The following is a 24312-nucleotide window of genomic DNA, read 5'->3' on the forward strand; positions in this document are numbered from 1 at the left end:
TTCCTTTTGTTGGCTAATTGGTCTGTTTCAGATTCTCAAAACATGTTTGACAGGTGTTGAATTGAGCAGATCCGGGATCTTTCAGAATTTTATTTTTATTTTTTACCAGAAATTCTTTCAAGATGCATCCAAGGTCAAATTTTCAGTCCCAATATTCAACTTGAAAGGCTTTTGAGTCTTAAAGATGAAAGGGGACGTTTGTCCAATCAGACGAGAGGCGGATGAAGAGGATAGCGGGTAGACAAATTTATTCTTCCTTTTGATTTCGAGGCATTGTCCTGTCAAACAGCATTCAGCTGAGAGCGAGGTCATCACCATGCCACTGCCCACTTTGGTTTCCATGACAACCTCCCCATCCATGTCGAAAAGTGAAACAAGACAGTTGGAGATGAGCAAAGGCCAACGATGAACTCTTATTTGAAAAAAACTTTTTTTAACATTATTGCAATATTTGTTCCCGTTGACTCGTGTCAACGGGGAAATTCCACACTTTCTTTGCTATATTCAAACTGGTTCTTGTGCATTTTATTTAATACCGGTAAAACCTCCAGTACGAACTCATTGAGTCACTTTAGGTCAGTCGAAGTTTGTTCTTTTTAAATTTTTGTTTCAAGAAACCAAAAACAAATAAATAAAACAATCTTAAAAATCCCGAGGCGCTTCACCAGGAGAGGTGAAGTTAAAAACAGTAAACGCAGAGCTTTCTGTGCTGCAGACATGGCCACGCTCGGGAACTATTTGGTGGTTTTACCCCCCAATCAAACCCCTTAATGCTGAGTGTCGAGCAGGAAGGCATTGGGTCCCATTTTTAAAATAATTTGTATGACCTGACTGTGGATTTGAACCCATGATCTCCCAATCTCAGGGCGGACACTCATTTCACTAGATCACTGAGCTGGTTAATGTCCGTGGATGACTTTTAGTTCTGATCAGTGGCGTCACCCAAAAGGGCCCGATTTTGTATGAGAACACAACGGCTGAGAGGACCGAACCATTGCATCTTGTCACCTTCCTCTCTCCTAGCTTTTTCCTGTAACTCCTACAGTAGAAACACGGCTTATGTTGGTGGCGTTGTGGTGGATTGTTACATCCCTAGTCATGGATGAGAGATGGGCAGAAATTCTCAAGGTGAAGGTCAAGCTGCAGGTACTTGGGTTTTTAATCAGCAGAAGGGAGTCATCTTTACATATTTTAGTCTTACTGCCTTCCTCCACCCATCTCTTTCTCCATGAAGCCAGTGATGCATCTGTGTTTGTGGTGAGATCCCTCCTCTGGTCTGGTCTGGTCCGGGTGTGTCTGCTTGCTGACACATCTACAACTAAACGACTGCCTCTGGTTGGTGGTTTTTAGTCATGAGGGGTTCAGATGGCCACATGGAAATATTCTGGTTAAAAAGTCATGGATGTTTTCCCCGTCTAGTGACTCTCATCGCTCAGAGGGAGACAAGTTGATCCATCCGACCGGCCGTCTGCCCTCCCTCCTCTTATCCAAAGACCATGTCGTGGGGGTAAATGCTCCAGGAGGGAATCCAAGATATTCCTTCCTACAGCGCCCTTTAGGGATTCCCAAGTCATTCCCAGGCCAGAGAGGATGTGTAATCTGGGTTTTACCAGGGGTCTCCTGCCAGTTGGATGTACCTGGAAAACCTTCAAGAGGCAAACTAATCAGATTCCCAAACCACCTTGGATGACTCCTTTTGGTGCAAAGGAGCAGCATCTGCGTCCAGCTCACCATAGTTGACCGAGCTCCTAACCTTATTGCCACCCTATGGAGGAAGCTCATTTCAGCTGCCTGTAACCAGGATTTTTATTTATTGGAAAGCCAAAGGTTTGGTATTTTAAACTTGGCAATCTAAAACAAGTTTTCTAAGAAAACCTGGAAAAGGGCATTAAGGAGATTAGGGATGACATAATGAGCAGCTGTTGCTCACGTTGGTTGCGTCAGATAAACATATTAAATCTAGATTTCCTGTTCTGTAGTGAAACTGCACCATTACCTCCCAGTTGAGCCTGTAAAACCTATTTAAACCACAGCATTGAAGAGGAAGTTTGTGCCTGTTTATGTGCTCTTGCAGATGCAGAAAACATTGCTTGTGTATTGTGAAGTGTTATCACCGTCGTCTGCTACCATTCAGTGTCTGCCGACCTTGAGCAGGAAGCTGTGGAGAGTGAATAGAGCGTCCCGCGGGGGCTTCCACCTTGTGCTGCGTGTGAAGTGGCTGCTAAGAGGCTGTGAACAGGGAGTGCTTTGTTAATCTGGAAAATGCCTCTCTTTGAGGGAAGTCTCTGTGATCCACAGACAGCCCCCATTCAATGGAGATGGGAAGACACAGTTTCCGGTTATTTCCATCACCCGTTTTGTCTAATTAAATTAAACCCAGCAGCAACGTGTTGTTGGTAAACCATCATCACCATGGCAACAGTATAAGCCTGTCATCAATTCAGTGTCTTATCATTTTCACAAGTTGGTGTGGGACAATAGCCGTGTTTCCACAATAGAAGTTCTGGGAAGGTGATGGGGAACACACACTCAACAACAATATAAACGCAACACCTTTGTTTCTGCTCGATTTTTCATGAGATGGACTTAAAGATCTAAAATTCATTCCAGATACACAATATCACCATCTCTCTCAAACATTGTTCACAAATCAGTCTAATTGTGTGATAGTGAGCACTTGTGCTTTGCTGAGATAATCCATCCCACCTCACAGGTGTGCCACATCAAGATGCTGATCCAACATCATGAGTAGTGCACAGGTGTACATTATACTGCCCACAATAAAAGGCCACCCTGCAATGTGCAGTTTCGTCTCAGAGCAAAATGCCACAGATGCCACAAGCATTGAGGGGGCGTGCAATTGGCACGCTGACAGCAGGAATGTCAACCAGATCTGTTTCTCGTGCATTGAATGTTCATTTCTCCACCATATGCCGTTTCCAAAGGCGTTTCAGAGATTATGGCAGTACATCCAACCGGCCTCAGAACCGCAGACGACCTGTAACCACACCAGCCCAGGACCTCCACATCCAACAGGTTCACCTTCATGATCGTCCGAGACCAGCCACTCCGATAGCTGCTGAAACAATTGGTTTGCATAACCAAACAATTTCTGCACAAACTGTCAGAAACCGTCTCAGGGAAGCTCAACTGCATGCTCGTCGTCCTCATTGGGGTCTTGACCTGTCTGCAGCTCGTCGCCGTAACAGACTTGAGTGGGCAAATGCTCACATTCGATGGCATCTGGCATGTTGGAGAGGTGTTGTCTTCACGGATGAATCTCAGTTTACATTGTTCAGGGCAGATGGCAGACAGCGTGTGTGGCGTCGTGTGGGTGAGCGCTTTGCTGATGTCAATGTTGTGGATCAAGTGGCCCATGGTGGTGGTGGGGTTGTTGTATGGGCAGGCATCTGTTATGGACGAAGAACACAGGTGCATTTTATTGTTTGCATTTTGAATGCAGAGATACCGTGATGAGATCCTGAGGCCCAGTGTTGTGCCGTACATCCATGAACATCACCTCATGTTTCAGCAAGATAATGCATGTCCTAGAATACGTGCACTCCGGGGACTGGTTCACGTCGATAGACCTGAAAGACGCATACTTCCACATCCCAGTAATTCCCAAACACCGGAAGTTCCTGCGCTTTTCATTCAAGGGAGTTCAATACCAGTTCAATCGTCTCCCTTTCGGCTACTCGCTAGCCCCATGCACCTTCTCCAAATGTCTGGAGACATCTCTGCAGCCATTGCGCACGGCGGGAATGAGGGTTTTATATTACCTGGACGATCTGCTCCTATGCGCCCGGTCCAGGGACGAGGCGTCAGAGCAAACCAGGAAGTTAACAGAACATCTGTCAACCCTGGAGTTTTCCATAAACTGTGAAAAGAGCTCCATCCTTCCATCCCAGTCGATTGTGTTTCTCGGGGTGGAGCTGAACACCTCCCTAATGAGAGCACGTTTATCTCCGGCGAGAGCGGCAGATCTCACCATGGTGATCTCCCGCGTGCAACCCCGCAAGATCGTGAAAGCCCTGTTAGTTATGAAACTTCTGGGCACGATGGCTGCAGCCCACGCTGTGGTGCCGTTAGGTTTACTGCACACGAGACGCCTACAGCGTTGGTTCATCTGCCTCCGGTTACACCCGATACATCAGAAGAGACGTGTGTTGAGGGTCCCCCTTTCAGTGGGCGTGGACCTCGCTCACTGGTGGAATCCCTGCATCCTCTCACTGTTTTTACGGATGCGTCACTGTTGGGTTGGGGGGCACGTGCTTGTCCCATACAGTGGCAGATCGCTGGCCCTCCCACATGCACGAGCACATAAATGTGTTTGAGCTTATGACAGTGAGGAATGTGATCAGACACTTCGCTTCCCTTCTCGAGGGCCATCATGTCGAAGTTCACACAGACCACCAGGTGGCGGAAGCCTACATAAATCGCCAAGGGGGAGTTTGATCCCTCCCACTATTGTGCGTAGCCACAGATTTACTGTGTTGGACACATGTCCACCTGTTGTCCATTCGGGGAACCATCTGTGGATCTGTTAGCGGCTCGCGAAAACGCTCAGTGTCGCCTGTGGTTTTCCCTGAGTCCCCGGGACCACCCCCCGCTCGGAGCGGATGCCTTCTCACACCAGCGCTGGCCTCAGACGCTCCTGTATGCGTTTTCCGCCAGTCCCACTGATTCCCCGACTCCTGGACCGAGTTCGGTCGGAACAGCTCTCGGTAATTCTGGTAGCTCCCAGACGCTTGTCCGCGTCATGGTTTCCAGACCTGCAAGCACTGGTGTCCGGCTCCCCGTGGAGGGCGGACGCCCTTCTCCAGGTGGATGTGATAATCAGACATCCTCCAGAAATAGGCCAACGGCTGTGGGTCTGGCCGCTGAGCGGTCACTCTTAGAGGCTTCTGGGCTGCCGCATGATGTGGTCGCCACGATTCAGAGTGCGCGAGCGCCTTCTACCATTGCATCTTATGCTGCTAAATGGGCAGCTTTCCAGAAATTGTGCACAGAGCGGAATGTTCAAACGCTCTCCTGCCAGCTGGCAGATGTCCTATCGTTTCTGTAGATGCTGATGGACAGAGGTCTCGCATTCAGCACTATTAAGACACATGCTGCAGCTATCTCATCCTGTCACCAGGGTTTTGGAGATAGATCTGTTTTCAATCATCCCATCACAAAACGTTTTCTAAAAGGTGTCAGGAGGGACAGACCTGTGTCCCACCCGCTATTTCCCCAGTGGGACCTAACGGTGGTTCTGCGCGGCTTATCTGAAGCCCCATTTGAGCCCTTGGACCAGGTCTCACTCAAGTTCCTGTCACTCAAAACTGCCTTGCTGCTGGCGCTGGCATCAGTCAAGAGAGTGAGCGACCTAACCGCCCTCTCAGTGGTTCCCGCATGCCCCAGGATCCGGGAAGATGGCGGGTCTGCTGTTTTATGCCCCAACCCGGCCTTTGTGCCCAAAAACATTAATACTTCCTTCAAATCCAGGTCAATTTCATTGGCTGGACTTTTTCCTCCTCCCCATAATTCTGACGAGGAGGCGGCTTCCCACCTTCTCTGCCCGGTGCGCACGCTCGCACGATATGTGTCACGCACTTCAGGGATTCGCCGCTTACAAAGCCTGTTTGTGCACTACAGAGACTCAAGCGCTGTCGACCCAGCGTCTTTCACACTGGCTATGTGACTAGGGCTGCAACAAACGATTATTTGGATAATCGATTAATCGGATGGGGTCTCGACACGATTAATCGATTAATCGGATTACATAGGGACATTTTTAAAAACTGCCAGGGAAACGTTATTTTTCTCCTTCCTTCACTTTATTAAACACAACATTATTATAAAACAGTTCAATAGCAGAAAAACAACATGCCATCACCTAAATTGTCTTATAAGGTGTATAGACAGAGACCCTAAGCTACATCTATCTGTGACCTAAAATGCTTGGTCCAAATTAAACAGCTTAAAGAGCAAGTCAACCCCTACCAGAGTCTAACTCCACTCCCGCTTCATGTTTGAAAAATGCAACACATGCTGTTGCCTGGCAGACCGAGAGGGCGGAGCCGCTAACAAATACACACACACTCAGGCTCATGACAGCATTGTGACATCATAATGTACCAGTTTACATCATAGCATACTTCTTAGCCAATAGCGGTGGCAGATTTAAATTAAAATACAGTGCAGAGTTTTTACCTGACAACGGCACAACACTGCCAGTTTTAGGCAGAATATTTAAATTTTAACTAAGATGCACTGAAGTGCCAAATTATTGACGACACGTGTCTGCAGCACGATTAGACACTCGTTTATTTAGTTTATCAGCAAAAAAAAGTTTATTTGGGGGTGACTTGCTCTTTAAGGGCAATTCTCATCTGTTTTGTTTGATCTCATCTGTAGACATTTATTATAATTGGGGATGTCAAACAACTAATTTTTAAATGTAATTAAACATAGGCTGTGAATTAATCAAAATTAATCACTATTTCCAAAAATGACTGAAAAATACCAAATAAAACAAAAGTAAATGAATGCCATCCTCCTTGCGATGATGCCCTGGGCAACTGCCATAAAGTCACATCAAGAGATGCTGCTGATCATTCCAATGATCCCAAATAGACTTACATTAGGCCACATGAAAGCAACTGAACCCAAAAATATATTAACCAGTATATAACTACACTCTCACACAACACGCCTGCAGCAACAGTTAGGACTCCTCCCTCCCTTTTAAAAGCGTTTTTGCTTCTGAGGACATTGTGGTTGAAAAACCACATGCTAGTAGCCTGGCCCCGGTGTGATCAACCAGTTTCTGCGGGAATGTGACGGCGGAACCGGTTCGCAGCGGCGCGAGTCCCCCCCCCCCCCCCCCCCCCCCCGACTATCAAATAGCGTCGCGCTTACAATTTTATAGACTTTTTTTTACGAGCTTAGGGCATGTCTAGCCTGTGTAATAATCTGGGGCTTGGGTGAATCACTTTTGAAAAGTTTTTAACTTACCCGGACACCGAGCTCTCTCCTTCCTCGCTGATGATTCCGACATGCTTGCGTTTAAGACGCTGCATCATCACCGTAGTACTCCCGTGCCATGCTAAGTCTGACCTACAAACGTTGCATGTCTTCGCCTGATTTAACTGAAAATGCTCCCAAACTTTAGAAGTTTTAACTTTTTTGGGGTCTCGCTGCTTCTGCCATGTTCCTCTTACAAACACCTGCCGGCTCTCCACCGATCTGCGCGCAACGGCGGGCGGGAGGGGAGGGGGCTTTTGGAAGAGTTGCGCAACACAACGAATCGATGACGCAATTCGTTGCCAACGCTTTTAGTAATCGATTTTCATCGAATTCATCGATTCGTTGTTGCAGCCCTATATGTGACGCCATTTCACTTGCTTTATCTTCATCAGGGCAGAATCCTTCTGAGACACTCAGGGCTCACTCAGCCAGAGGTATTTCCTCTTCTATGGCGCTCCACAGTGGTGTGTCGATGGAAGACATTTATCAGGCTGCTTCATGGGCTTCCCCATGTTCCTTTACTCGTTATTATTTATGAGATGTGTTTTCAGGATCCATCACTTGTTCAGTGCTTGGACCTCAGCAGGCTGAGTGAAAACGTTATGGCACCACATCAGCCCTACTTCAATGATACATATCCAGACGGTCATGTGCACAATCATTACCTATGTCCCTCTTGACGGATCCCATTGAATTCATTGCCCTCTTGTTACCCGGGCTGCTTGTTATTTTGTCATCCCTCATACATGAGCCGGTGATTACATCGATGGACCATTAAAATTATCCTCTTGCAGATGATATTTTTAGTGGGAACCCCACTCTTTTCTCTGGCTGCCTCAGCCTTTTAAGCCCTGGGCTGGGGCATGAGCGACCCTCGCTAAAAGGGGACATGTTGGGTGTGTCCATTTGGTTGAGCTAACCAGTGTGGCGTAAACTCATCCAGCTGCGCATTATTCCAATAGCAGCTAGCTTAAGGGCTAAGACTAGACGAAATAGAACGTTGGTTACGTATTGTAACCCCAGATTCTATGAGTCTAGTCGCAGCCCTTAAGCCAATGGCCCCACTGGTTCTGTTAGGACCAAAGCCATCGGAGGCGAACAGTGGAGTCGCTCCACTTATATACCCACAGGGGTGCCCACCATTGGTGGGCGTACATTTAAGCTCTTCATGATTGGCTGATGCTGAGATCACCCTTCCAATAGCAGCTAGCTTAAGGGCTGCGACTAGACTCATAGAATCTGGGGTTACAATACGTAACCAACGTTCTGATTCGTAGCGCTGCAGGATGCAGAAAAAACAGGATGGTGGGGACTTTTCATCCGCTTGTAGAGTTTAATCTTTCTTAGTTTTACGATCATCGTATATTTTTCTGTTCGCCACTTGATCGTGAGACTGCTACCCGTTAGCTTTAGCATTAGCCAATCTGCGTGTAGCTGCACTTTTGATCCCAAACTTTGGACCGGTTCTGCCTTTGCTGGTTCCTTAATTTTCCTCCACTGCATCCAGATGACCACACTGTACGCCAGTAAAAAGCATTTTTCTTACACGTAACTTACTTTTGTTCAATAAAGTTCTGGGGAAAATAGTAATTCAAAGATGTTGCACCAGTGCTACGTTTAAAAATAGACAGACACGCACAGACAGTTTTTTTTTCGTCGTACTGTACAGTCCTGCTCTGATGTGGAAGAGCCTGGGAGGAAATCAGGACGTCAACAGCACCAACCATAGATCTGTACCAACTAGGGAGAAAAGCAATTTTTGATCTTCTTTTTCTGCAGCGGTTTTAGTGCTTTTTTGTGCACCGCTGCTGATACAGCGCCCCTGTAGTGGTGCAATGCTGCAACTGCAGTTAAAATAACATCCATATAGCTGGGGGCAGAGTGAAATCAGGCTGGGGCGGCACAACAGTAGCTGGTGGCGGCCATCACGCAAATTTGAACGCAGGAAAAACCCTGTTCTTATATTAATGCTTTCCCTTTTTTAATTATTTCTTTCTTATTTTAATGCTTTGCTAAAAATGATTACCTTTTTTTCTTATTATTTTAATGTTTTTCTAAAAAGCTTCTTATCCGGGACTCTGTATCGACAGATACTCAAAGTCAAATGAATCTGATCGGGAGCAAATAAACATGATCGGAACATTCTTATTACAAACTAAGAATAAGAAAACTAAAGCTCAGACATCTGGGCTGTGAGTAAAGATGCCTTTATTTATCATACGTGTGCATGTGGTCGTGACTCCCTAGTGTCTGCAGGAACGCTGACTCATGTCAGCAGGTCGGTGATGGGAGAAAAACCTGACTTTGACCTTGATGGACCTTCTTCATCTTTACTGGATCAGCAAGACTTGAAACTCTGGACTGTTTGTCATTTAGATGCTTTTCTGCACAACAATGAAGTTATAAAAGGAAATGAAATATGAAGCGGGTTTCATAAGGAAATCATAACAGTACAAACTCTGTTGCTAAAGTTAGAATGAGAAATAAAAACAGAAATAAATAAATAAAATACTTCTAAAGCAGTGAATAAGTGGCAGCTCTTGCCGTTTAGAAAATTTTTATGATGCTTATTCAGTGCATACTGTTTTTAGTCACATGCAAGTGTTATGTTTATTAGAATGAATGCTGTTAATGTTAAAACCCTTATTGTGCTATTCTTTACTTTCTTGTTCATGCTTTAACCAAACTATTCTCTCATTGATTTCTTTTATTTTTCTTATTCAGAAACTATAAAAAGTATTAAACTTCAATTTTCAATGACATTTAAGAAGTTTCAGTGATTTTCCTTTAAGATCTTATAATAATTTGACTTATAAACAGATATTTACTCCTGCCTCACTTGGTGCCAGCAGTCTCAGACCTTTGGGGAAACAAAGTGATGTTTATTCTTAAAACGGATCTTTTGCACCACAAAGTGGTCGCTGTTAGAGGTGGAAACTCGACTGGACTCTGTGATGATGAAACATCAATAAATCCATCAGTTTAATTGATCTGTTTATTTAGATCTGGCCTGAGCTCCCACCGAACCCAGTGACCAGATTGATGAAGGGGGGGGGGGGGGGGGGGGGACAGCTGACACACACACACACACACACACACACACACACACACACACACACACACACACACACACACACACACACACACACACACACACACACACACACACACATTCTGCCTGTTAAAGTTGCATGTGCTTGCCACAGGGGTGACTTTATGACCTCCTCTTGAGGAAAAGTGGCACTTATCCAAACAGGAAATGGATTGTTGTGTGTGTGTGCACGCACACACTCCTTGTGTTTCCTGCAGATTCCTTATCTTGCCATATTCTTTGCCTCTCACCTTGATGTCTCCCACTTCCCGGGTTCCCGGATATAAAACATATATTTTCTTATCTATGAATTTATGATGATCTGAACTTTGTGAGCTCCTTGGCCTCGGGGCAGAGGTTGTTTATGTGTTCAAAATCATGGTTTGTGTTGGCAAGATTCAGCAAAAGTCTGGGAAACTTTCTGTGCAGTGGGAAATTTAAAAAAAAAGCGACATTGTTGGAATAAATTAAAACTCTGATGGTAATTGATTTGTTTCTTAGTTTATCTAATAGTAGAAATCATAAATATCATTGTAACACATTCTGAGAATCAGAGTTTTTCCATCAAAATATCAAAGACAGTTGGTTTAATACAACGGATAATAAATAATGAAACTGCCTTCAGTGGATATTTATTTACTAAGTATTTGTCTGTAATGTTGCTTATTGCTGTATTTTGTACCATTAGTGATGAAGTTCATGAATAACCTTCATAATATTATCAGAAGAACTTTAGTTTTGCTCCATTTGTGCCTCAAACCTGTTTGTGTTCTAATCACCAGTGAACTAGAGGAGGGAGGGATGGAGGAAATAAGTTTTTGATCATTATTCTTGATGCAAAACTGGTTTTTATTCGTGCAAAGCAACAGCCGGCAGTTTAACCAAACTTCTCTAAAAAGCAGGTCTGTGTCTTTAACCCCCCCCCCCCCCCCCTCCAAAAAAAAAAAAGAAAAGAAAAAGATGCTATAAACAACCACTGCCCACTGAAATTCCTGTAATTCTTTGCTGGTTTTTGCAACACTGCTAAAGATGTCCCCCACTTCCGTCTGGTTTTAGTTAAAATGTATGAGATCTTCCTGTTTTCTGTTGAATCATGACTTTTCAGGGTTATTCTGACCTGGAGCACTACGCCTCACCTTCAGCATCTCTGTGTCATGTGGGCTAACTCGCACCCTCTGAGTTGATAGTGGTGTAAAGTGGAGTAGGTATGAGGGTGCTGGTAAGTTCGGTCTGTATTTGAGCATGACGTGCGGACGCGCTCACGCTGCAGCGCTCGTCACTGGCGCAGCCGGGCAGCGCGGCGCACACTCCGCTTTTTTGCGGTCAATAGATCAATTTGATCTGCTAGTTAAAAGTTACTCGTGAGGTGAAAAAGAAGGAAGCAGGCAGGAGGTTTTCTGGAGGACTGGGAGAAGCAGGAAGATCAGAGACGGACAGAACAGGAAGATAGGAAAATAAAAACCAAGTTCTTAAAAAAGGTAGATTTATCCCACTACACGTTTCTACCTGTATAAAGCAATAACTTATAAGCATGTAGTATTTATATAGTTGATACAATTCAGATCATCTTCTAAACTCCGTCCCATACCCAGGGACGTATCTAAGCATTTTGGGGGCCGAGGCAAAATAGACCCCTGCCAGGTATTTTAAGTTGAAATGCTTTCTGTTTTTATATTAGACTTTTTATATTTGCAATAAAGCCCAAAAGTGAAGAATTTGTTATTTATTACTTGGGTGTTAAAGCTACCTCACAGAAGTGATCTGTTGTTAAAAATTTAAATAAAAAGATAATTAAATAAAAAATAAGGAACATTCTGGAACTGTTTCTTCCTTTCCTTTTTTTTATGTATTGAAATATCAGATCGGGACTCGGTATTGGCAGATTCTCAAAATCAAATGACTCTGACTCAGACTCGAGGGCAAAAAAACCTGATTGGGACATCCACAGTATTATTATCATTATTATTATTATCATTATTATTCCGTTGTTGCTTGACTCTAATCCCGAGAGTGATGAAGGCCTTACTCCAAGCTTGTATGTAAACTTTCGGATCTCAGACACGAGTCTGTTCTGGCTGCTGCGCTGCCCATGGGGGGGGGGGGGGGGGGGGGGGGGGGACGGGACAAGTCAGCCAAGGTGTTTTCATGTGTGCTGTGTTAGCAAACAGAGCTCTGACCTTCATCCATCTATCATGACTTTTATTTCACACATGTCTGGTCTGGATCCTGCATGGTATGTTGGTTGGACTGAAGGAATCCAGATTTTGAGGACTTGCTACGGACCGAGATGACCTTTTTATTTTTGAAAGCTCAGAAAGCAGCTTCTGTGTTGCTCCAGCAGTTCTGAAAAAACCTACCTCCCAGCTGTTTGACTCCTGTAAGAATTTAATATGCATGTTATTTAATGAACCATAGGACACGAGATTCCATAATAAATATGAAACCAATCTCATGGATCTTTGGGTACTTTAAACCAGAAGATTGGAATTTTTTATTGCAGGGATTATGTAATAACTTCATATTAACTCAGAGACAAAAGAAAGAGAGTCAAGTTTTAAAAGTTTGAAGTTTTATGACTTAATTAATTAAAACTAGACCAACTTTAAACACTAAATGTATGGTGTAACTAAGGTGAATGAAACGGAGAATGGTGTAGTGTGGGATGTTGTTAAGAACCAGCAAATCTGGAGAAACGATTAGTTCTGATGGGAGTGAAGGTGATGTCTTTGCGCTAAGCTTTGGTTTGGAGATTCATAAACACACATTGAGACGTCATTCTGTCAGCTCTACGTACCCTTTCGGAAGTCCCCGGTAGATCAGGAATGTCGAGGTCCAGCTTGACCTTCTCTGGAACCGAAGCTGGTAGGAAAAGCAGCGATTGCCGACCAGACCAGTCTTGAGGTACTTCCGGGTCACGACAGTTTTATTGGCATCTAGCGAGACCCAAAACGGGGTCGTGATGGTTCAGCTTTTATTCTGAAAGGAACCGTTGCAGCAGTTGGAACAGCAACAGATTTTATCCAGCTTGTCGTTGGTTCTTTCGGCTGAAGAGGAAAGTTATGGATTGGCCACTCCGACAACTTCTAGAACGCTTTGAACTGGAGTTAAAGATGTCGTGGGCATAGTTTTATAAGTCGGATGTTTTGGTTTATGGTCGAATGAAAAGATGACAGATTTACCCAGCACCACCAAAACCACGCCTCCATCAGATCTGGAAGATTCTGATTGGATCAGTAAAAGCAATGTGTCATGTGGCTTAACCTTACGTGGGATCAGTCTCTAGTGAAAACATTTAAAGTCATATTACTTATTATATTCTGTAGGATTATAATATCAAGTAATTAATATTTTCATTTCACAAATCGGTTCACATTTTATTATTGACTAACACTTTGTTTGATTAGCTTATTAAAAATAGAGTTCTTTGATTTATTTAATAGAAAGAGTCCGTTGTCTTCATGCTTCTCTTGGGCTGGAAAGGAAGCAGTTTAGAAGCAGATGCATGAGACCTTGAACAATATCTCATGCAGATTAGTTCTTGCTAAGGAGAGGGGGGAATAGCTTTTAGGTGGAAAACAGTCATTTCATTCAGTTACACTCCTCTTCAGTGTTGGGAGTAATGCGGTACAAAAGTAATTAATTACTGTAATGCATTGCTTTTTGCCGTAATGTGGTAATGTAAGGCATTACAGGGAAAGAAAATGGTAATATTTACTCGGTACAATTGTCAGTAACGTGGTAATTACAACGCATTTTTAAACCCAGAATCAAGATGTGGGTTTCCTAAAAATTCAAATTGCGGGAAGCCTGAAAAAAGATCCAGTATCCACATATATGACGTCATTTATGGACTCAGCTTTGCGGGCATTCTATGAGCAGAGAGGACGCAGCGGTAGTGGCTCAAATACTCCAGCTGCGTCCTGCACGCGGCCGCTGTTATATTCACAAAATCGCTCCACCAAAACAAAGTAATTCGTTTGCGATCGTTTATATCAGCCTATATTCTCTGGTACTTCATGTAATTTTCAGCTGAGTTCATAATCTGTGCCCCGGTGATTTCAACTCATTGCTGGAGCGCAGCGCATATTAAGCTTTTTTTTTTTTTTTTTTTTTTTGCATTCGGTAGATCCCTTTGGCTGATTAGTTAGAAAGTAGGAAATCTAGGAAACAGTTTTTCTGGAAGACGGAGAAAAAAATACAGCATGCAGGACGGTTATGGGCCATTCCCATCAGTACCGGGTCGGCCCGGGCCGGGTAGCGTAGGTTGTTTACAAATCTGGGTGGCTTGTTATTTTTCCGGGCCAACCAAGGCTCATTCTCAGCCCTCTTCTCAGGGGGTCTGCTTCAGGCCGACCAGGGCCAACACACCCACTGCTGACAGCAAATTCACACCTTCCATTAGAGCAAGCCTCTGATTGGTGGGTAGAATCAGCCCACATGGGCTTAAGGCAAGGTTGTGTGGAATCAACCGGGCCAGGCTGGGGCCGACTGGGGCTACCCGGCCTGGGCCGACCCGGTACAGATGGGAATGGCCCAATAGAGAGAGAAAAGGGCAGAAAATTATTCAAATAAAATCAAGAAAACAAAATAAAGTGCTTGAAAAGAAAAAAAGTAGGTATATTTATCCCCATTACACATTTTTACCAGTGAAAAGCAATAATATATACGCATTTAATATTTATACGTGTGATAAAATCAGATCACTCCAGAAGTCAGTCCCACATCCAGGGCCGTATCAAGGCATTTGGGGACCAAGGCAAATATAGGCTTGGAGCCCCCACCACCTCACTCCCTGCTCAGTTAATATAAGATGGCAGCGTGCTGAGAGTACAGATTGTTGTTACTTTTATTTAATAAACAATCATTTTAAAGCACTTTTATTATATCTGACTGTGTTTAACAGCAATCCTAGCTCAGACACCACATCACTTTCCACATATATGTCATGAGCTCACTGAGCGTCACATTACCAGAATCATATTGAAGTTGTTTTGGTGAAAGTAACAAAGTAATGCAAAAGTAGTGTAATGCCTTACATTTTAAAATCAGTAATATTGTAATGTAATGGATTACTTTAAAATGAGGGTTGCAAGTAATAAATAATGCATTACAGTTTTGAAGTAACTTGCTCAACACTGCTCCTCTTATGATGAACTTCAGATGTTTTGGCTGCAGAAACGGACCAGACAAAGAGGATCACTTGTTGGCTCAGTCTTGATAATGTGCACAGCTCTTCCAGGCGAGGCTGGATGCCGTGAGAACCAGAGGACAGGAATGTTCCAGCAGCCCAGAGGCGCGAACAAACGTTAACTGGTTCACGTTGGAGAGTGCTGGTGGACGGGTTCTGCTCAGGGTTTGTGTTCAGATGAGCCAGATACTTATTATTTGTCCTTAAAACCTCCAAACAAACCAGCTGTTGGCTGACTTTTGAAGCCTTACACTTTGAAAAACCTGATAATTGTTGAAAAGCTGCCTCTAAAGCCTGAAATAGTCAATCTGGGAAAACATTTTTCAAAATAAAAACAATAATTAAAATAGATATATTTATGAACTAAAATAAAGATGAACCTTAGATCTTGGTTCGGGGCTCAGTAGAACATTAATGAATTATAAACATTGATCAGAGTTTGAATGGGGATTATAAGCTAACGGCTAGTCTGATCGAGACAGAGACCAAAGTAATTGCTTCCATCTTTATTGTATTGAGTATTGCTCATAGAAAATTTCCATCCATCCATTCATTTCCTTCCGCTTATCCGGAGTCGGGTCGCAGGGACAGCAGCCTAGGTAGAGAGGCCCAAACTTCCCTCTCCCCAGCCACTTGGGCCAGCTCTTCTGGGGGAATCTCAAGGTGTTCCCTGGCCAGGTGAGAGACATTGTCCCTCCAACGTGTCCTGGGTCTCTCTTTAGGCCTCCTCCCGGTTGGACGTGCCCAGAAAACTTCACCAGGGAGGCGTCCAGGAAGCATCCTGGCCAGATGCCCGAGCCACCTCAACTGGCTCCTCTGGATGTGGAAAAACAGTAGATCTACTCCGAGCCCCTCCCGGATGACCGAGCTTCTCACCCTATCTCTAAGGCAGAGCCCAGCCTCTGCGAAGAAAACTAATTTTGGCCGCTTGTATCCGCTATCTCCTTCTTTCGGTCACTACCCAAAGCTCATGACCATAGGTGAGGGTAGGAACGCCTTCTGACTCAGCTCTCTCTTCACCACGACCGACCGGTACAATGCCCGCATCACTGCAGATGCAGCACCAATCCGCCTATCGATCTCACGCTCCAGTTTTCCCTCACTCGTGAACAAGACCCCGAGATACTTAAACTCCTCCACTTGGGGCAGGACCTCATCCCTGACCCAGAGAAGGCATTCTACCCTTTTTCTGAATCAAGACCATGGTCTCAGATTTAGAGGAGCTGATTCTCATCCCAGCTGCTTCACACTCAGCTGCGAACCGCTCCAGTGAAAGCTGAAGATCACGTTCTGAAGGATTTAACAGGACCTCATCATCTGCAATAAGCAGAGACCTGATCCTCAGCCCACCAAAACAGATGCCTCCACACCTTGGCTGTGTCTAGAAATCCTGTCCATAAAGGTTATGAACAGAATCGGTGACAAAGGGCAGCCTTGGCGGACTCCAACTCTCACTGGGAATGAGCCCGACTTACTGCCGGCAATGCGGACCAAATTCTGACACCAGCCATACAGGGACCTAACAGTCTGTATCAGAGGGCCTGGCACCCCGTACTCCCGGAGTACTCCCCACAGGGCCGCCCGGGGATGTGGTCAAACTCCTTCTCCAAATCCACAAACCGCGTGTATATTGGTTGGGCAAACTCCCACGCACCCTCCAGGACCCCCCTAAGGGTATAGAGCTGGTCCAGTGTTCCACGGCCAGGACGAAAATCACATTGCTTCTCCTGAATCCAAAGTTCGACAGTCCGACGGACCCTCCTCTCCAGAAACCCTGAATAGACCTTACGAGGGAGGCTCAGGAGTGTGATTCCCCCTGTAGTTGGAACACACCCTGCGGTCCCCCTTTTTAAATAGGGGAACCACATAAATCATAGAAAATTTATAAAAGTTAATGCAAATATATTAATTTTTTTATTAAAGTATTAAGAATAGTGAAATTTCAACAGGAAGTGCCACACGTGCGCCGATGCTAATCTCAGCTAGAATAATTAATATAATTCAAAAGAAGTATAAAATGCAAATTAATGTTCATTTTTATACAACATCATGAAAATTGACTGCCATCAAATGTTTCTGATTATTTTGATATGGATAGTAAAACATTTTCTCCAAACTCGAGCTAATCTAATAGCCATACGCAACAAATAACATGTTGATTTTTCTTAACGTTTCCTCCAAAAGCTGCTTAAGAAGATTTGAATTATCACTTTAATTGATCTAATTCTCCAACAGATAGATCAGTGAGATCAACCCTTCTTTGTTTTAGTTTTATTGAGATCCAGAACCTCAGTAAAACGAGATTGCGGATACAAGCGGCCGGATGTGTTGAGACTCTCACATTTGCAGTGGTCTCTAGTTTAAATGAATTCCTTGTGAATCAATCTCTGTGGAACTAAAGCTCTGGCGCTCCTGTTTCACAAAGTAGAAGTTAGTCAGAGGAGTGAGCAGAAGAAAACAGCTGGATTCATTATTATTCATGCTATTTGGACATCTAGCCTCTGATTGGCTAACAGCAATATGACTCTTCCACTGCCACCATTCGCTGTGCAACATTGATGAAATGACAGAAGCTTGAATGTTTATGTTTATTTATTTAGCAGACGCTTTTATCCAAAGCGACTTACAATTTCAAACCTACAGTGCATGTTGTGATCTGTGGGGGAAACCGGAGTACCCGGAGGAAACCCACGCATGCATGGGGAGAACACGCAACTCCACGCAGAAAGGCCGCAGCCGAGTTTTGAACCTGCAACCTTCGTGCTGCGAGGCAACAGTGCTAACCACTGCGCCACCATGCAGCATGAATGAATGAGTTCTGCCATGTTGTGGAGTTGCTAATGCTAAGGATTAGCTTCTGTTAGCCGAGATGCACTCAGGTCTCTCCTGGCTGAAAAAAATCCATACATTTTCTTTTTATGGCTAATGCAGAAAAGCTGGGACAGAAGGCCATTTTCACATTCAGCCTGCATGGGAAACTCCAATTATATTTCTAGAATTACTGGTACTAAATGTTTCAAAGTGAACTTACTCTTTAAACAAAATTTTGCTATTTTAATGTCAGAATAGAGTCTCACAAGGATATGAACTCTCCCACAGCAACAATAACCATTTCCTGGTTACTGTAAGGAGCAGCTCATCTTTGCTTACACCCAGAAACACCCTTTAGTACTTCATTTTCACATGAAGCTCTGATTTATATCAGCAAAAGGACATCTCTATCAGACCACATGAGCTTTCCTTAGTATTGTTTCACTCATAGAAGAGGCCTTGCTGCCAGTTTGCTGAGACATTTTCTTTAAATCTTCTAATCGTCTTGCAGTCAAACTCCATCATTAACCGTTTAACTCCTCTGGCGAGCCACAGGCGCGATGGTATGTAGGGTGTGTTTGTCTGGTGCAGCAGGAGGCTTTCCCCCTTGTTGCGTTCAAGCTAAATGTTACCATTCCTGGCGTACATGCTGTGCAACACTTTTGTGTGTGTTTCTGCAAAGTTTGCATTTTACTGAGGATTTAATCCTGCAGGGAGGCTGGAAAAAAGCTGAGCTTTCTTGAAAATCTGTAGCCTTGTTTTTGTATCGAGTACTACTGATATTTTCATCCTTTTGCATAATTCTGTTGCTTTTAGATTGGGAGGGTTCTAATGCATTGATGCATTCAATGATTCAACGTTTGACCTGTTTATTAAGCTCTTCGGTAAACCCCACTTCCTTTCCTCTCTATTGTCTCCTCTGGCCTGAATAAGCTGAAATTCTTCCTGGAAAGTGGGTTTGACACATTGGGGGTCGTTTCTAGGCGTAGATCCTTTCAGTGAGATAGTGTCACTTTTGAATACAGATGGTATGTATTTTAGTTTCTTACAGGAAGTGAGGGCCTTTTGTCCATCTATAGTTTAGCGGTTAGGGCCATTTATAGAGTTTTAAGTCAGTCTGCTTTAGAATGGTTTTATTTTTAGCTTGACCAGTTTTAGTTGTCAAAGTGTCACGTAGAAATTAAACTTGAGCCAGAGTTTGCCTTTCAGGGCTGAGTGTTAAAATGATTATATACTTTTACCAGGTTAAAGATATTTGGTTAAGTTGCATCATTTATAGCATTGAGATACCTAGTCCTCAAAGTACCACATGAAAAAAAGATATTTGTACTTTTTATTTATTTATTTTTCCCAATTTTGATTTCTGTGAATAATTTTATGACTACATTTTGTGCTTCCTTACCCACAATAAACTTCAACCCCAACTTTAGGAACCATTTAGCTAAAATTGTAATACAGATACCACTAGTGGTTAGGGCTGCAGCTATCGAATATTTTTGTAATCGAGTACTCTCGAATCTTTTTTTCGATTAATCGAGTACTCTAATAAATTACCCTTTTGTGTTTGTAAACCATTATATCAAATAGCATGTTATAAAATATGAAAGACCTCTTAAAATGAGCAAGCAATTGCCAGTTATTCTTCAAGTTTTATTCAAAATTAGTTTGCAAAACTTCAGCACTTCAACTTTACTTTACAGTAAACAAATGCCTGTGCAAAAAATATACAACCTGAGCCGATTTTCCCCTCGTGCGAGAATCTGCTAGCCTGCAAGCCAGACAAAAACTAGGAGGATAACTGTTGAATTAGCGCTGCGAGCGGCTGCGGCCCAAACAGAACCAGAACCGCTCACGGCGCATGCGCAAACAGCTCGCCGGCTGTTTCCCTATTAACACACGTCCGTTTTAATTTCTACACTTTTTTTCTCACACAATAACAAGGATTGTCGAGAAAGCATGTTTGCTGTGGTTTTGTCCAATTATACTGATCACAAACATTTATTTACTTTCTTTCGTTTTCCTCCACCACTCTCATAAATACACGTGTCCTCCTGCAGCAATCCCGAGGGACAACAAATATCAATAACAACACAATAAAAAGTCCGTCATATTGTGTAAAAACTGCTATTTTTTAGCACATTTTAAGTCCGACGTGTTGCTACCAGACGTACGGTGTGAGCTGAAACTGAGTGCTACAAACGAAAACGTTGCACAGTGTCCGCAGAATATATAGAAATACAGGCTAAAATGCATTATCTTGTAGAGGCTCCGAGTCCGCTTGCAGAAGTGACATTTACAGGTGCTGCAGCACGGAGGATGTGGTGTTGTGCTAGGCTAAATCCATTTTACAGTATTTATACTGGACTACGTTTTCCACCTTACGACGTGAAAAATGGTCCCACAACTTTGACATTTTCTGTCTTTTTCGCACTCCACCAGGGTTCAAGTTGTCCGCCATGGCTTAAGAGAAAGTTAAGTTACATTCGCTACTCGCGTGTGCATTCAGTCCAGTGGGCATGTGCGTCACTTATTTCGGTCCGGGTGAAACATGACCCCGGGCGATTGCAAAGCCATGAATCAATTAAATATGAATTAAACAAATCCTCGAGACATTCCTGTCCTCTGGTTATTCGAGGTACTCGAGGAATCGTTTCAGCCATACTAGTGGTACTCAGGAGGCCTCAAGACTCTTTGGTATTGATGATTTAAGTTAAGTAACTAACAAATTGACGATCATATACTAACCTTTTATACAAAGCTGATTCTCTAATAGCCAACACAAAGAGGAATTTAAATGACCAAATGACATTTGCCATAATGGGGGTACTTATAGTGCTTGGTGTTTTAGGCTGTGCTAGTTATGGAAAGTTTGATAACCAATTTACAATATTCAGTTCTGATTCCGGTTTCTTTCATTCTTTGGTGGCTGCTGCGCTCAGTTGTCAATGTGATAGCAGTGGTAGGTTGAAAGATTTGGCTGACCTAGTTTCTACGAGTTCTGTCAATAAAAACATGTCAGACAGTGAATACGGGGAGCTTTTCTGTTTATACTCAAATGCTCTACACTTCCCAACTGTATAGAGAAAATACAGCCACAGGAATGGCAGCAAAAGAGGAGTTTACAAGAAGTGCACTTCTCAGATTCAACACACCAAAGCTTTAAACTGATAAAGCCACAAGGAATTATTGTCTCTATTTTTTAATACCTTGGTATATTTTACGACCTTGTTGAAGCTTGGTTCGAGGCGGAGCACTGTGGACCAGTTCTTTACCCTTGTTACTGAATGTGGCTGGTTTTGTGGATCTTAAGAACACTAATGACCATGTTTCCTGAGACGCTCTGTGGTGGGCTTTGTGGGTATAAGGGGTTGATGGCCTTTTGTTGAGAACACTTCTATACCATTCCATTTCTGGAATATCTAGCCAGGGAGAGACTCCATTGCCAACATAGGACATGCTGAAGGGATTCTATCTCTGGACTGGTCTGGGAATGCTTTGGGATCCCAGATGAACTGAAGTTGATAGGAGAAGGGCTTGGACCTCTCTGCTGTACAGCCCAACTTTAGTGCCTTTGTTTCACATTGAATTTTTATTAGTAATGGCTAACATGTTGTAAAGGTGAAATAATATTTCATAAAATACTTTAAAAACATTTCCATTAGGCTTGGGCAGTATCCAAATTTTTATATCGTCTAGCTTCCTCCAACTTTTACCAAGGCGAACGGTAATACCAGGACTAATTTTAAAAATGATGATGTAAGCCTTAAGTGGGATTACCATGCTGTTGGTTTGATCTTCCTCATTCAGAAACTGAATAACAAACACTATTACTATAACAACAACAGCAACATAACACACATAATATTAACAACTTAAAAAAATGCACCTTATGAAAAGATTTTTCGTAGTACTGCCCAAGCCTACTTTCCAGATTACACAGGTTGGCAGAAATTGCCTTTTATTGTGAAAGACAGAGACGACATTTTTAGATTCCGGATTTTTGAGGTTCTAATAGTAAAATGGATTGTTTGAAACAGTTTAGCCTAAAGAGAAATGAACCATTCACAAATATTTAGGTGCTTGTTACTACTGGCAACATGATGATTTTTGGCACCAGCATCAATGATGACTCACTTATCCTAAAATCGGAAAAGGTCCAAGTCCAAAATTGTTTAAACTTTTTTTCCCCTTTTGTCTTACCTAAAACATGCAGATGAAGACTCTGGCTGCATTTTAAAGGTAAATGTCAGGATGAAAGAAGTGATGAGTAAAAGAACTGTTGAGAGAATGAAGGGAAGAAGGCACCAGAAAGTTGTGTTTAAATCTTAAAAGCCTGAATCGGATGGGTTAAGCCAAACAGAAGAGCCAGAATGTTCTGGGAAATCAGCCATTGGATGAAAGCACTTCAGATCATCAAGTCTCGTTTTTACCTAAGAGTCAGACCACTGGAGTAGAATAAACACCTTTTTCAGTGTCCATTAAAAAGCGAAGAGAAGCGATCTTGAGGGTATAGGCAGCCATCGCTCCCACTGAGCTGGGTTCAAATAGGTCATGCTACAAGGCGCTTATCTGCTTAAACCTTTGCATTTATGTCAGATCTGTTTAACTTTCTTTGTGCACTGGACTGTGGATTATGATGCAATCTCAGCAGGGTGAAACATTTAGCTGAAAACAAAGTGGTTTGAGTTTGACCCCTCTGTTGAGTAACACGCCTAGCCTAGTGAACTAGACCAAATTCTTCCTTTGCAAAGAATGGTCTAGGCATGCTCCATTGGAACCTCAGCAGCTCCTACCAGGACTCTGGCTAGCCAATCACAGCTCTCTAGAGGGGTTTCAAACACATAAAGAGCTGTGATTGGTCCATAATGGTGGGCCAGTCATAGTGCTCTATCTGCTTAGTGAACAAATCACAGAGCTTTATCTGCTTTGTGGGCCAATCAGGGCCCTCTATATGCCTGGTGGGTGGGATGATGCAACAGAGTGAAACAAGAGTATGTCACATTCATTGTCCAGTGGAATGCGGAGATCATTTGAAAGACAACGGTAGAACCCGCCCCACAACCGCGAGCCGTCAATGGAGTGTGGCCAGACTAAATAATACATTTATTTAGTCTGGCTTGCCAGGCTATAACACGCCTACTTTCTTTACAGGAACATGAATGTGTGCCGTGTTCTCGCGTGCCTTCTTCACCAGCTGTGATGTTTGTCCACATGCTGTTCTCTGTGAAGTGATTCGACCAACACCAGATGGTTTTCCGTTGCTCATAATGCTCATTGTGTATTTCTGTTTTTTGTTTTGGCAACATATCTAATCAACGACTGGACAAAATTTAATGAAACTTAGAAGAATTCCAATGAAAACTCAGTTTAGCTAAAATTTAATGTTTTAGTTGCTGGAAGTCATCTCTTTTGTTGCAAGATCATGTGAAATCAAGCATAATGTTATTTAGTCAAAGTTGGACCAAAGCCACAATACCTTTCCTAACATATAATTCAGCAAATACAGATTTTTTTTATTATTCCATTTTTTTACTGGTAATTCATCCATATTGGCATGTCACCATATCAAAAATTGTTAATACAATAAGTAAAACTCTATTTTTATGTTTAAATTTTTTTAGATCTTTTTACAAAGAATAAAACAATGATTTAGGAAACTGAAAAAGATAAGACAATTTTGCAAGGAAAATAAATAAGCCTAATATAAAAATAAATAAAATAAAACTTAAAGGTTGAATATGGAACAATATAATGAAAAGCTGTATGCTTTTTAAAGTGACAGTGTGTATTTTTCCTGGCGATAGGGGGCAGTAGATACCTAAATTGTAAATTTTTGTGTTGGAGTAAGATCTTACCAATGAACGCCCATTAGGGTCAAAAGGCCCAGGAAGTCGAGTGGTGCTCGCTGCAGAACCACAAAGGCGGAGCTGTGCCAGAAGGTGGAGCTGCACCAGAGTCTGCCCCGCCCATTCCACTGTCAGTCCCGCCCATTCCTAGCCTAGTGAACTAGACCAAATTCTTGCTTTGCAAAGTTTGGTCTAGGCATGCTCCATTGGAACATCAGCAGCTCCTACCAGGACTCTGGCTGGCCAATCACAGCTCTCTAGAGGGGTTTCAAACACATAAAGAGCTGTGAATGGTCCATAATGAAGGGCCAATCATAGTGCTCTATCTGCTTAGTGAACAAATCACAGAGCTTTATCCGCTT

At 43.2% G+C, this 24312-nt stretch overlaps 1 protein-coding gene across 17 annotated transcripts in view; it reads left to right on the forward strand.

Moving 5' to 3' along the window:
- abi1a (abl-interactor 1a) overlaps positions 1 to 24312 on the forward strand; it is a 64801-nt gene that overhangs the window by 17113 nt on the left and 23376 nt on the right. The window lies entirely within an intron of this gene.

This window comes from Nothobranchius furzeri, chromosome 7, assembly GCF_043380555.1.
Source record: "Nothobranchius furzeri strain GRZ-AD chromosome 7, NfurGRZ-RIMD1, whole genome shotgun sequence".
NCBI lineage: Eukaryota > Metazoa > Chordata > Actinopteri > Cyprinodontiformes > Nothobranchiidae > Nothobranchius > Nothobranchius furzeri.